This window comes from Phyllostomus discolor, chromosome 1 (genome assembly GCF_004126475.2).
Source record: "Phyllostomus discolor isolate MPI-MPIP mPhyDis1 chromosome 1, mPhyDis1.pri.v3, whole genome shotgun sequence".
In the NCBI taxonomy this organism is placed as follows: Eukaryota; Metazoa; Chordata; class Mammalia; order Chiroptera; family Phyllostomidae; genus Phyllostomus; species Phyllostomus discolor.
Window position 1 is genome coordinate 150991777 of NC_040903.2, and position 14424 is coordinate 151006200.

The 14424-nt window shown below is 37.1% G+C and overlaps 1 protein-coding gene and 1 long non-coding RNA gene across 3 annotated transcripts in view; one reads left to right on the forward strand and one right to left on the reverse strand.

The window, feature by feature from the left end:
- Positions 1 to 10051, reverse strand: part of LOC118501812 — a 50737-nt gene extending 40686 nt beyond the window's left edge. The window contains exon 1 of the long non-coding RNA XR_004904468.1: positions 9165 to 10051. This is a non-coding gene — a long non-coding RNA (uncharacterized LOC118501812). The remainder of the gene's footprint in view (positions 1 to 9164) is intronic.
- Positions 1 to 14424, forward strand: part of CDIN1 (CDAN1 interacting nuclease 1) — a 212530-nt gene that overhangs the window by 144978 nt on the left and 53128 nt on the right. The window lies entirely within an intron of this gene.

Below are 14424 nucleotides of genomic sequence, written 5' to 3' on the forward strand. Positions count from 1 at the left end.
ATGACCTCATTTTAACCTAGCTACCTCTATAACACTCCTGTCTCCAAGTAGGATCACATTCTGAGGTTCTGGGGATAGGAACTTAAATATATGAAGTTTTAGGAGGATACAGTTCAGCCTATAACACTAAGAAAGAACTTTTCAGGAAAAAAATAAGGACTCTCAGTTTTATTTTTTGAATATCTTATAATTAAAGATACATATATTACAGAATTTAGTACTTAATCCAGGAAAAGTTTATGGGTTGAAAGGGAAAGAGTAAATGAAACCAAGTGTCCAAAGTTTTATAGGAATTATCCAGGTACCTACAGAAAATAGCTTGTGTATATGAACTACTAGATAAGGAAGAATTGAAACTGTAGATTCATTTATTTGGACCACTATCAAGGACCCAGGTAGATAAGACAAGTTGAAATGTATATGTAATAAACATATAAAATATAGTCTGAGCGAATAATATGGTCCAAAATGAGATACAAAAGCTTACTAACATCAAGAAATGTTCTAACACATAAATGTCCTTCGGAACTCTAAATTTATGCAAAGCAATTCATTTTTTTATGTTTGTATTATTTTCTCTTATTTTAGTGTTCCTTAATATAGAGGGGGGGAAAGTACATTTTTAGATGTCAATGACCAACAAAGAAAGAAGGTAAAAATAAAATAGAATCTTGAATTCAGTGTTGATCATGTAAACTCTTTCAAATCAGCTGCAAATTCATACTTATTTTCTGAACTCGTTGCTCACAATTTTCTTCACACCTTCATAGATTTCTGAGACCCCAATGTGCTACAGGCTCCTTTTGGAGCCTTTCTATTGTTTGTTTACCTATGTGGCTTAAGTATTTTCAAGTGCAGACTAATTGACGTACATGTCCTCAAGGGCAAGAGTAATATCAGCACTCATTCAACAGAGACACATTGAGCACCTACTGTGTTCACTATTCTGAGCACCAGGAATGCAGCAATAAACAAGACGCATGTGCACCCTCTCCTTAGGGAGCTCAGATTATGGTGGGAAACACAGAAAATAAGCAAGGAAATAAATAAATACATTCTTTTCAAATCCTGCTAAAATGATCAGAGAAGTTCTTTATGACCGATTGTGCTAAAATACATCTCAATAAATGTTTGAGTTGGATTGCATTCTACCAAACTGACTGGAGTCCTCTGCACTTCAAACACCATTTTACAAACAGCTCTTATTTAGTCCATGTGATATTTGAGGCATTGAATATTTAGGCTATAGGATATCTGTGGTGTGATGTTTTCTGGTATATGGCTGTTGACCAAAATGCCACAATGTCTAGCTTCCTACATCCCTAAAGCAGCTGAGCAGCTGCAATATCATTTCCCACTGTCTTTGTATCCATCTACAGGCCAGCGGACAGAAAGTGGGGATGAGAGATTGTGTTCTTATTGTCTGCATACTTCAGAGCATATGTATGAATAGATTGTGATAAAGTGTTCCTAGGAACAATCCAGCCAGCACATACATATAAGTATCAGTTTCTTATGGGTTATAATAAAACTAAAAGGAAAAATGCATTTCCCCCAGCATTTGTAAAAAGTAGAGATTCACTTTCACCACTAAGATATTTGCATTAAGTTAAATACTTCATTTGTTATTAGTACAGGCCTCTAAAGATAAGCAAATGTGTCATTGTTTTCCATTAAGCACCCACTCTGTGATAAGTACTGAACTTATAAAAAATGATGCTGGCCTGAATCAACTTACTGTACCTTCTTTTAAATCTATTTAATAATTTGTTCAACTTTGGTACGTATACAGTCTGAATAATTCAATCCTGACCTCATTGTTATATCAACCACCAGTTTCTAAAAATATTTGTGGTCTTCTGGAGACAAAGATAAGCTACAATGAGTCTGTGCAACTTTCAACATAACTGTTATCCAGTTTAGTTTTTCATCTAAAGTATTTTTCTGTTATTGATATAAATTACATATGTCTATCAAATTTTTATGAATATGTTTTTATATACCCTTAGTATTGCTAAGTATAGAATTGATTCATATTGGTGAATTGTATTTATTTTAAAATACTATTTATTTTAAAAATTTCAAATCACAGGATACAGAAATATATGCAAACATCCTACTCATAATTATGTCATAGCTGGGCATTTGCATTCATTAGTAGATATTTCAAATTAATTTTTAATGTACCTCTTAAAAGATTCCCTCATAAAAGGTATTCTTATGCTTGCTACTGTTTTAAGCACTAAAGATTGCTCTGTGTGTATATGTGTATGGAATTTGCTTTCTAAACAAAAAGCATCATTTTTAGGAAAATTTAATTTCTAAAATAGAAATGGAGAAAAGTTAGAATTCTACTGGGTAATAATTTTTGTTGTTGTTGTTTTATAATAGAACTTTCTCTAAAATAATTAAAATCATCTTATGGATTTTCACCTACCATAGTTTCATCTACCCCAAATCACTCTACTTAGAGATTGTCGACTTTGCATATTAAAAATGTGCTTAATGATCGAGATCATGTATTTTCAAGTGCACCTAAATGTTTGTGAATTAAAATAAGAGGCAGGAGACTTGCCTGTCACACAATCAAGTTTCTACTAGACATGTCTTTAAATAGATCCTTAGGCTTTCATTCATTTTATTCCATCACTCAGATAATCACTAAGCAGAATTTCCTAAGAGTCATCCATGAACCAAGCACTCTGCTAGGCCCATGAATACAGAGATTTCCCAAAATACCATTTCTGTTCTCAATGAGCTAAGTCTAATGGGAGATACAGACCAGTAAGCCAGCAGTTATGGCAAATAAACCAGTAATTGCAGCATGAGAAGTACTGGGATTGAGATGTGCCTGGGATAGCTAGAGTGAGAGTTCAGGATGCTAATTCTTACACATCCCCATTTAGAATAGAGGAATGGAGGTATGGGGAAAGGTGTTTTGAGCCGAAGGAACAGCATGTGCAGAGGCATAGAGGCTTGAAGGAGTGGAAGCTGCCAACAATTTGTAGTATGATTAGAGTATACAGAACAGGAACTAGATTAGCCTTGCATGATGCAATAGACTTCAACATTTCTCACTGGGGCAATCTAGGTACAGTTTTTTGTTTTTGTTTTTGTTTTCTTTTAGAGTAAGTTGCTGACACAATTAGATTTGATATTCAGAAATACTGTTAAGTCACAGTGTAGAAAACCAGTTAGAAGTATTTGGTTTGTAGTTTTGTCTGTTCATTTGGATTTTGTGTGTGTATGTTTTAGGGTAAAAATTATAGGGAAGATTATAGAAGGGAAACCAAGTGAGAGATTATTGCTGAAGTTGCAGTGTGAAATGGAAAAGGAAGCAGTTCATTAGAGATGGAAAAAGAAAATATATAAGGGTATTAAGGACATGTGTTGTGTATTTCTTTATGTTAAATTTGAGTTGGAAAATAGGGTATTTGTAAGAAAAGTAGTTAAACTCAGAATATTGAGTAGCATTTAAAATAGTTGCCTTGTAAGAAATTAATATGAACAATGATATGCCAAGAAATTGGACAACCTGGGTGAAATGGATAAATTTCTAGAAAAATACAATTTTCCAAAACTGTACCAAGAAGAAGCAGAAAGCCTGAATGGGCTAATAACAATGAACAGAATTGAAGCAGTAATCAAAAAACTCCTTGCACACAAAAGCCCTGGGCTGGATGGCTTCAAGGGTGAATTTTATCAAACATTCAAAGATGAACTAATTCCTTTTCTTCTCAAACTATTCCAAAAAAAAAAATTCAAGAAGAGGAAAGACTCCCAAACTCTTTTTATGAGGCCAATATCACCCTAATTCCAAAACCAGGTAAAGACACAACAAGGAAAGAAAATTATAGGCCAGTATCCCTGATGAACATAGATGCTAAAGTCCTCAACAAAATATTGGCAATCTGAATAAAGCAGTACATTAAAAAGATCATACACCATAATCAAGTGGGATTTATCCCAGGGATGCAAGGATGGGACTATATTCATAAATCAATGAACATAATACACCACATAAACAAAATGAAGGACAAAACCACATGATCATATCAATAGACACTGAAAAAACATTTGTAAAATCCAGCATTCATTTATGATAAAAAAACTCAGCAAAATGGGAACAGAGGGAGCATTCCTCAACATAATAAAGGCCATATATGAGAAAACTGCCAACACCATACTCAATGGGCAAAAACTGAAAGCTCTCCCCTTAAGATCAGGAACAAGACAAAGGTGTCTGCTTTCACCACTTTTACTCAATATAGTATTGGAAGTTGTAGCCACAGTGATCAAACAAGAAAAAGAAATAAAAGGAGTGAAAATTGGAAAGGAGGAAGTAAAACTATCATTGTTTACAGATGACATGAGAGTGTACAAAGGAAACCTACAGTCTCAACCAAAAAACTACTCAACCTAATAAGTGAATTTGGCAAAGTAGCAGGATACGAAATCAATATTCAGAAACCAATGGTATTTTTGTATACCAACAATGAACTACCAGAAAGGGAAAATAGGAAAAAAATCTCATTTACTATAGCAACAAGAAAAATAAAGTACCTAGGAATAAATTTAACCAAGGATGTAAAAGACCTGTACTCAGAAAACTATAGAACACGGAAGAAACAAATTGAGGAAGATACAAATAAATGGAAGCATATACTGTGTTCATGGATTGAAAGAATTAACATCATTAAAATATCTGTACTATCCAAAACAATCTATAGATTCAATGCAATCCTATTGAAATACCAATGGTATATTTTACTGATATAGAACAATACTCCAAAAATTTATATGAAACCAAAAAATACCCCTAATAGCCTCAGCAATCTTGAGAAAGAAAAATAAAGGTGGAGGAATCTTAATACCTGATACAAAACTATACTCCAAGTCCACTGTGATCAGAACAGCCCAGTACTGGCATAAGAACAGCCACATAGATCAATGGAAAAGAATAGAGAGCCCATAAATAAACCCATGTCTCTATGTTCAATTAATATTTGATAAAGGGGGCAGGAGCATAAAATGGAGTAAAAAATAGCCTCTTTGATAAATGGTTTGGGGAAAACTGGACTGGTACATGCAAAAAAATGAAACTAGACCACCATCTTACACCATACAGCAAAATAAACTCAAAATGAATAAAAGATTTAAATAAGTCATGATACCAAAAAAGTCCTAGCACAAAACATAGGCAGTAGAATTTCAGATATCCCACATAGCAATATTTTTGCCCCTATATCTCCTAGGACAGGGGGAATAAAGGAAAAAAATGGGACTACATCAAATTAAAAAGCTTCTGCATGACTAAAGAAACCATCATCAAAATGGGAACTAACCATATGGGAGAACATATTTTCCAATGATACATTGGACAAGGGTTAATCTCCAGAATATATAAAGAACTCGTATGACTCAATACCAGGAAGACAAACAATCCAATTAAAAATGGACAAAGGACCTGAATAGACATTTCAGGAGGACAAACAGATGGCCCATAGACATATGAAAAGATGCTCAAGATCACTAGCCAATAGAGAGATACAAATTAAAACCACAATGAGATATCACCTCACACCAGTCAGAATGGCTATCATTAATAAATCAGCAAACAACAAGTGCTGACAAGGCTGTGGAGAAAGAAGATCCCTAGAGCACTGTTAGTGGGAATGCAGACTGGTGCAGCCACTATGGAAAACAGTTTGGAATTTCCTCAAAAAATCAAAATTGGAACTGCCTTTTGACCCAATGATTCTACTGCTGAGAATATATCTTAAGAATACCAAAACATGAATTCAAAAGAACCTATGCACCCCAATGTTCATAGCAGCACAGTGTATAATAGCCAAGTACTAGAAACAGCCTGAGTGCCCATCAGTAAATAAGTGGGTCAAAAAACTGTGATATGTTTACACAATGGAATACTACACAGCAGAAAGAAAGAACTCCTACCTTTTGCAACAGCATGGATAGAACTGGAGATTATTATGATAAGTGAAATCAGCCAGCTGGTAAAAAATAAATACCATATGATCTTACTTATACAAGGAATCCAATGAACAAAATAAACTAATGAGCAAAATAGAACCAGACACATTAGAACATGGAACACATTGGCAGTGGCCAGAGGGGAGGGAGGAGGAGGGTAATGGGGGAAAAGAGGGGAAGGCACTAGTCAAAGAACATGTATGAATGACCCATGGACATGGACAACAGGGTAGGGATTGACTATGGGAGCTGGGGGTAGGCTGGGCAGAGGAGGTTGAAGGGGGAAAAATAGGGACAACTGTAATAGAATAACAATAAAATAATAATAAATAAAATATTTTACATTTCAAAAAATATATATAAAAAGATTAATCAATTCTGTGGATCTATTGTACAGTATGGTGATTATAGATAATACTATATTATAAGCTTGAAAGTTGTTAAGTGAATAAACTTTACATGTTCTCACCACAAAAATGAAATGGTAATTATGTGATATGGTGGAGATAGTAGCTAAAGTTATGATGATAATCATTTTGTGATATTAAAATGTATCAAATCAGACAAAAATTAATTAATAAAATAAAATAGTTGCCTCTTTAGTGTCTAACTTATTTTCAGAGACTTGAACTGATGGCTTCTGATTTCTGGTGTCATGTGTTCTTTCCCTTAATGCCTAATCTATGTCAAATAGCAAAAACTAAAAGCAAATGAAAGTATCTGTTATCTGCATATTACATATGTATATGCATGCACATTTAGACACTCTGTGAGTAAAGGAATGCAAGGCACTATAAAAAGTTGGAAGATTTTCTACCAGAAATGTTTATGGAATGCATTTTTAATAAAAAACACATCTTGAAAATGTTGGTAGTTTTTTAGCAGTCAGTGCATTTTTTAAAAATGTTTCAGACAACCTGTGTTTCCTCACCTTAGCCAATGAGTGGTAATGTTTGAGAAATGTTTATTATACTACCTCTCTAAATAAAAGTTAACAGTTCTCATAACATTAGTGACAAACATTTCTCGGTGAGAAAATAGTTTGCCTTTCAGGTCATTACTAAATCAATGTATTTTTAAAGCACTTGTGTGCAGTTACCAGAGTTTGCAAAAAAAGAGGCAGCTGGTGTGTGGCTTTGGGGAACCCCAGGGTTTCCATTCACTCCACACCTTCATTTGTATGTGAATTTTTTCAAGGTTGTGTTTTCCCTCTTTTATTAATAAAGGTCAGTGTCTCTCTATTTTCCTCAAAAAGAAAAGGAAAAAAACTTTATAATCACTAGAATTAATCAGGGAATTTTAAACATATTTTATACTTATTAACTTTTTACAGCCAGCCAAGACCACCCGGCGATATAACCTTACTTTCTGTCTGAGGAAACTGAGACCCAATGAGATCAAGCCACTCAGCATCAAATTCTGTAATCTGTGACTCAGGCAAAACATTTAAAAACAGAAAGGAATGGAATTAATGTTTATGGTTAGAATCATTTTAATTTCACAAGTGGTTAGTGTTATAAAACTGCTGTCAATCACCTTGACATAGAGAACTCTTTAAATACTGAAACATTTTATTAATAATTAGTAACACCCAATGATATCATTAGACCCCAGTTCTAACCACATGCTGATCCAATACAGGACCCAAGGATGTTTCATGCTGAATCTTGTTTCCTTGCTGCTGTGTAGTACCACGCTGTGCATTAAAACCAGCTAATGATGATTTTAAAATTTTAAGCATGGAAGGGGGATAGTCTAGAAATTATTTGCATCATTAGTTACAACCCAAGAAGCAGCACAGATGAGTAGAAAGGGCACAGGTTTGGAGGGGCGAAGGGCTAAATTGATTCCCATCTGGCTGCTCACTATCAGTGTGACTTTGAGCATGATGCTTGATTTTCTCTCTCTTCTTTTTATTCATCTGTAAAATCTGAACTTTTAGGATTCTTATGAGGATTTATTGAGCCTGGGTGTATACAGTGCCTGACCCAAAATATACATTTGATAAAAGGTAACCAGAAGTACTGAATACTGAGATGACCTGTAAGGAAACCAATGTATGACAAATCTAGGGATACAGATACTGCAGTGAGATGTTTCTGCAGTCATTGCTGAGTCTTAGTTTGTGATGTTGTTGCAGCTCCCTGCTCTGGCACCTAGGCTGCAGTCAGATACCTCCCTCTGTTCAGTGTGAGGCGGGAAGAATCTGGACACTTCCTGGGGGGCGGAGCCAATGCACTAATGAAATGTCTCTTTGCCCAGGACCCCAAACAAAAATTGTATCCAGCAGGAACTGCTTTTTTCTGGTTTCTTTCTTCTTTTCTTTTCTTTTTTTCTCTTCCAACAGCTGCTTCCCTGTTTGTGGAGCCATGTCATGAATTGGGGGTTAGTCACTTCACCTTCCAAGATCTCAGGTACTTGAAAAATAGGCAGATTTTTAAGATTTAAGTACAAACTGAATCTTACAGCAATAAACTGTGAATACATTAACCATTTAGGATTATTTCAGAGTAAGAGGGCATTTACTGGACCCAACTGACCTCTGATTTTGAGAATCCGTTTTTAAAAACACCACCAGCCACAGACTTGTAAAGTTGGCAGAAACTGCCGACAGGCCCAAGTATGTTAAAGGTTGTAATCTCTTGAAAGGACTTGGTTGATTTTCCTGTTGCCCCTCCTATCAACTTTAACCTCCAACCTTCTCCGGCATGCATCACCACAAATAAAACTGCTGAGGTTTGACAAGAGGATATAAAGTCACGAGGCCATCGCACAGGGACGGCCACACGACTTTCTTCAACCCGAAATGAGTGCGCTGTAATTTGGGCTTTTCAATAGGAAGTCATAAACACTCGCTCGTATAGCTTTAGTTTTAATAATTACTCTTTTTTAAGAACAACAGTAATATACATATGAAATGATGTTTGACAACTGGAATTTAGTGGTTTTGTTATTGGTTGTCTTTGACCATTAACTTGAATTTCTGTTCTTAATTGTAATGTATACGATTTCAAGCAAGCAGCATATGATACTGATATAAACATGGCATTTGTATACAGCATTATAAATGAATTTTTAGTTCATGATTAAGACAAACCAGATGACAAAGAGCAAACAATGTGTTTGTATTGGTCTACTGCCTTAAAAATAATCCCCCACACTGGACTTACCTGCGGTGCCTTTGTGCTTTCAGGGAATTGGGGACATGTGGCTCATGTAGCACTTACGCTCACCAGGGTTTCTGAAGTTTCAGTTACTTGTTTAGCTTCTCAAATAGTTCAGCTGTCTGTGGAAATTACTCATTCAATACTAGATAAACGCTGTCTTATGAAGTCTCTGGCACCATTCAGTCTGAACTCAGTGAGTCCTCTGTTGCTAGTGTCTGAACATAAGGAATGAGGAGCTATTACTTCAATACTTGAACAGTTGTTCTTGTGTTTTCTTGTTTTGTTTTTTAAGGTAGATTCTGTGTCTTTTGTTAGGTCCAGCTTGGTGGCTCCCAAACAACCCTGGAGAGGTCATTTACATGTATCCAGTGTTCTTTCTTCATTTTCACTTTCTCCTCCCACCAGGCAGCCTGGCAGAGAGGGGAAAGACGATGTGAAGGAGTGGGGAGTCGGGAAGCAAGGGTGCTGGCGATGGAGGACGCAGCACTAATCAGGCCCCACCAGCTCTTTAGTCCCCTCGGCAGAAGCCCATCTCTCAGCACAGCCAGGGCGCCTTCTGCAGAAGTGCGCTGCCACAGTGAAAATGCCTGCGTATAAATTGTCTGAACCCAGTCACTGCAGCCTGTCCTTCCAGAGCAGGAACCAGAGCCTGGAAAAGGTCTGTGTGTTGATTTGGAGTTGGGCCTGAGGGGCAAAGGGCACAGGAGACAGGGGGAAAACAAATAAACAAAATACGAAAAGACTGTGTGGGTGCGACAGCACATCTTAGAATTCTAAGAAAACTAGATTTTTATGAGCTTCTTATGGGGGAAAAATGTTGAGACATTTAGAAACCACCCTTGTCCCTCCTGTTGAATAAGTGAAGTTTTTATTGTATAAATCCAAACGGTAATTATTAACAACAGCTGTAGTAATCTATTGCCTTTATACAGCGCTTCCACATTCATTATTTTGTTTGAGCCTAACCATTCCTCTAGGAAACTGAAAGCATTTTAATGGATTAGAAAGCAAAGGCTCAGAAAGATAAAGGAACTTGTCTAAGATTAATTCATTAGTGTCAGAGCAGGGATTGCTTTGTTTATTATTCATCGAAATTCTTCTTTAGCATTAGCTATGTACCAGGCACCCAAGGGTGAATGTGAGTCCTTCCCTCAAGGAGCTCACAATCTGTGTCGTGCGTGAGGGTGAGGGCTCAGGGGACACTGAGAGCACCGAGGCAGCGGCCTGAACTCAATCTGCAGGGGAGGGAAGCAGAGCCAACTGTCCTCGTTCCAAGTAAAGACAGTTTCAGAACGTTAGCCATTTGGCCAATTCAAACATCTCTTCTCATTTTCACTTCCTGTGTCACCAGCTCCAAAGTTTTTAAAGACTCACAGCTCTACTGTTGAAAAGGTCCAGCCTGATAACGCAGCTGGTGGAAAGGGAGACAGGGACCACGTAAACTAATTAATTAGAAAAGCTATGAAGACCAGTAGTTGGAGCTGTGGTTATGTGGATGATTCAAATGTTAAAACAGAGAAAGAAAAAACATATCGAAGGCAGAACAAGAAAAAGCATTTGACCTTTCGCTAATATAAGATGCCAAAACTTGCATTTTTATTTTCTATATATCTGTCCCATGACATTAAAATAGATAAATGAGAACTCTAAAATTCATGTGTTTGTACTGGATGAGGAAAACCCATTCTGACTTACCTAGGTATTTCAAACCTTAGATCATAGCCACAAAAACAAATAGTTTGACTACATCGCCAAGGGCCCATTGCATTCACTTTTTCCAAAAACTTTATTTTTTTCTATTTTAATTGTTCAAAACATATATACACACACACACTATATATATATATATATATATATATATATATATATACATATATATACACATATATATGTATATTACTAGTGGATTTAAAACAGGCAGATTTGTTTGAGATAAAATTCACCCTATTTCTTAATATGGTAGGAATGCACATGTTAAGATACTCTTTTAATAGTGCCCAGTGCCACCTTTGGGGAGGGTTCCATAGTTAGTCCTCCACAGTTAGCCCAACCACCCGTGCTCTTCATTCTAATTGCATGTTGCAATTGAGTGGGAGTAGAGAATGTATGTACATACAAAGTTACAAGTAAAAAGAATAGTTTCTCCCCATGAAGAGCAACAGTGAAATTTAAGATCCTTTGATGAAAGCCCAGGATAAGAAAAGATCCCTATTGCAGCATAAGAATGCAGGAGAAAGAGCTTCCCCTCTCAACTCTCTTGTGTTTTGTATCACCTTTCAGGCCTTGCTAAGAAGGCAGGGAAAACAGGTATTCCCCCACTAGAAATAGAATAGAAACAGAAGGAAGTAACAGACAAAGTTGAGGCTCAGAGTGGAAATCTTAAGGAAAAAATAAACTCAAAACTGGATAACTCCCCCCGCTTTAAATCTAAATGTCCAGTTGCCATAGTGCCTTCCTTAGAAAGAGAAGCACAGATCCTGGAGGGCACGGTGTTAGTGGCTTTCGCCACCACATTTGGCTGAAATTGCAATTGGAAGCTTATACTCCACAGTAAGTCAACGTTCATTGTATCTGGGTTGGGTAAGTGGGTGACCCTTATGAAGAGGTTTCTATCATGGGGTCATCTCATGCAGTGCTTTCCTAGGGATAGAGCACCCTTGATTTTTTGGAGATCCAGTTTCTGACCTGGGTTCTGAAATACAGTACATGTCTTGTTCCACATCACTTTGCTGACTGATGGGAACAAAGACCCTTGCAAGCCGAGTAGACCCCCGATGAAGAAGCCGAGATCTGATCGCCTCCTCCTTTCCTCCTCAGTTGCCCTTTCCTGATATCCCGCACCTTCACCCCATGCTCCCTGGGGTGCAACTGTGGTAGATTTTCTTTTGTCTCCCTTCTCACTTCAGGTGCCAAGGTGTTCCCACCATTTACCTAATTCGGTCCTTTTTTTTCTTTTTTGTACCCTCAGCCTCCTTACTTAAGATCTTTTTTCTCTTTTAGCCCAGGATAAATGGTCTTGCTTTCCAAAAAAGTACCCTATAACTGATTTTCCACTCAAGTTAGCTTTTCTAAAGTCTCATAAAATCTTGAGACCATGGAGTGGAGATGTCCTAGAAATCCCATCTTATGTCAAAAATTTTGAGATTACTCAAAGGCCAAAGACTGTGCAGAACCCCTGAGACACAGACTCCTCTCCCCAGTTAACTACCCTCCTTTTCTCTTCACCTTATAAGGGGGGAGGGGTTAATTGACAGGGAAATCAAAGGATACTATTCTCTACAAAAAGGTTCACCTACATTTAGATGGCTTACATTCTGTTGCCCACAAAGAGGACATTTACCTTTCATTTATGTGGGATAACTGTCCTGATTGCACTAAAATGGTATTAAATGTAATTTGTTTGATGACTCAGAAGGTACCTTAAGTTTTATCATTCTAGAATTTTCTGTATTGGAAGATGGAGCAGAAGCTGCATCTGTCTGCATTGACCCCAGGTTTTTTAGCCTGTTGACTTCCTGCACAAACTAACTGACAAAGAACAGTATCTATTTTGAAGTGATTTTTGATTTGTGGGATATTGGCGATGAATAGAAAATAAATCCAAATTAAGTGCCATGTAGCAAGAGAAGGTAGGAGGAAATCGAATGAAAGCTCCCCCTTTTATGGCCTGCTGAGAGGTGATAGCTCTTAAAAAGCAGTCTGCTGAGTGATCCCAAGCTAATGCAAATTAACAGTTGTTTTCTTTCAGAACTGTATGACTGAATAAACATTTACCATTTGTTCCATTCCTACTCATCTCTTAAAACAGTTGCTACAGGTCTTAATAGTAAGACTTGAAACATATAATGTATTAGCCTTGGCACATCAAAATATTGTTCATCTCCCAAACTTGAGATATTCCAGTTTGGCTTCTTCAGTGAGTTTATAATGTTCTGAGGGTCTATAGCTAAAAAAAATGCATCATATTAATCTCCTGGAATTGATTAAAAAGGAGAGAGAGTCCCTGTAACTTGTCACTGTTCCCAGTTCTAACGTGGTCTGGCAATGGCGAGATTGATGGGCATCGTGGTGCATTTCAGTCTCAGGAGAGGCCTCAGTAAGAAATTTAAACCACTGAGTAGTATTTTGTAAAAGAGACCTGTGATATTTGTGCAAAATAATAATAAGGTTACAAGTGGAATTTTAGCCTCGGCTGAGAGAGTAGCTCCTCCTGCTTTTTAGTACGAGTCTTTCACGTGATTTGATGTGATCACCTTTTCTCACAGCACCACTGTGGCCACTGTGAGGGGTAAAGAATTTCAGCAACTGAACAACAGTATCAAATAAGTGCATTTTAGAAACGCTCCTTAAAGGTTTATTCCAGTCGTTAACATTCCTGGAGCTGGTTGCCTCGCCAAGTGCTCAGTGCTTGGTTCACATGCAGCAAATTTAGCATGACAAAGTTGCCCCTTTTTTTGCAATGGGAAACCTGGAGCCCCAAATGGAGCCTCATGCAGTAAACTGCAGAATGGAGATGAGATCCGAGAGATACAGTATTAGGGATTATCTGGGATCATGTAGATGGTTTGCAGTTGCCTTTGAATGGCTACTGGGTTAGATCATTCTTGGCAAGTTTGGTGAATTAGTATCCTATGCCTGAGTCCCTTTTCAATACCTAGTTTGGAACTCTTCCACTCCCTGAAAACTTCCATTGAAATTTTTATCAATGGTATTTGCATAGACAAAATGGAATCAAACTATTGACATGTAGTGTGTTTTTTTTTCTTAAAGCAAATGTATGTGAATGGTTTGTGAGTAGAGATAATTTAGCCAAAGGCACCTGCCTTCTCTAAGGATTCTGCCTGAAAAGACTTTGGGGGGAGCTTGGTGAATTTTTTGTCCTTAAAATAAAGCTGTTTTTGAGGTATGAGAGAAGCTTAGTTTTTGAAATGGTACAATGAAAAACAAAGACCTCTTTTCACCCCCCAAAAGAGGGACTAAAAAGGACATTTGTTAGACTCTTGAGGACAAATTGTGCTGTTAACAGAAAAGTCTAGATACAAGAGAATGGAAAGTTGGAGGAAGAGGAAGAGCAGGTAGTACAGGGAATGCAGGACCCTAGAAGCCAATTGTTTTACAAAGATGATTGCTCTTAATCTCAGCTCCAAAACTCAGAAAAGCGTATTTCTCATGAATGAAACAGCTGGAAGATAAAACTTAGCAGAAAGAACCTCCAGTCACTGAGTTCAGACACACACGGATATGTGTGTGTCTCCCTTGCCAC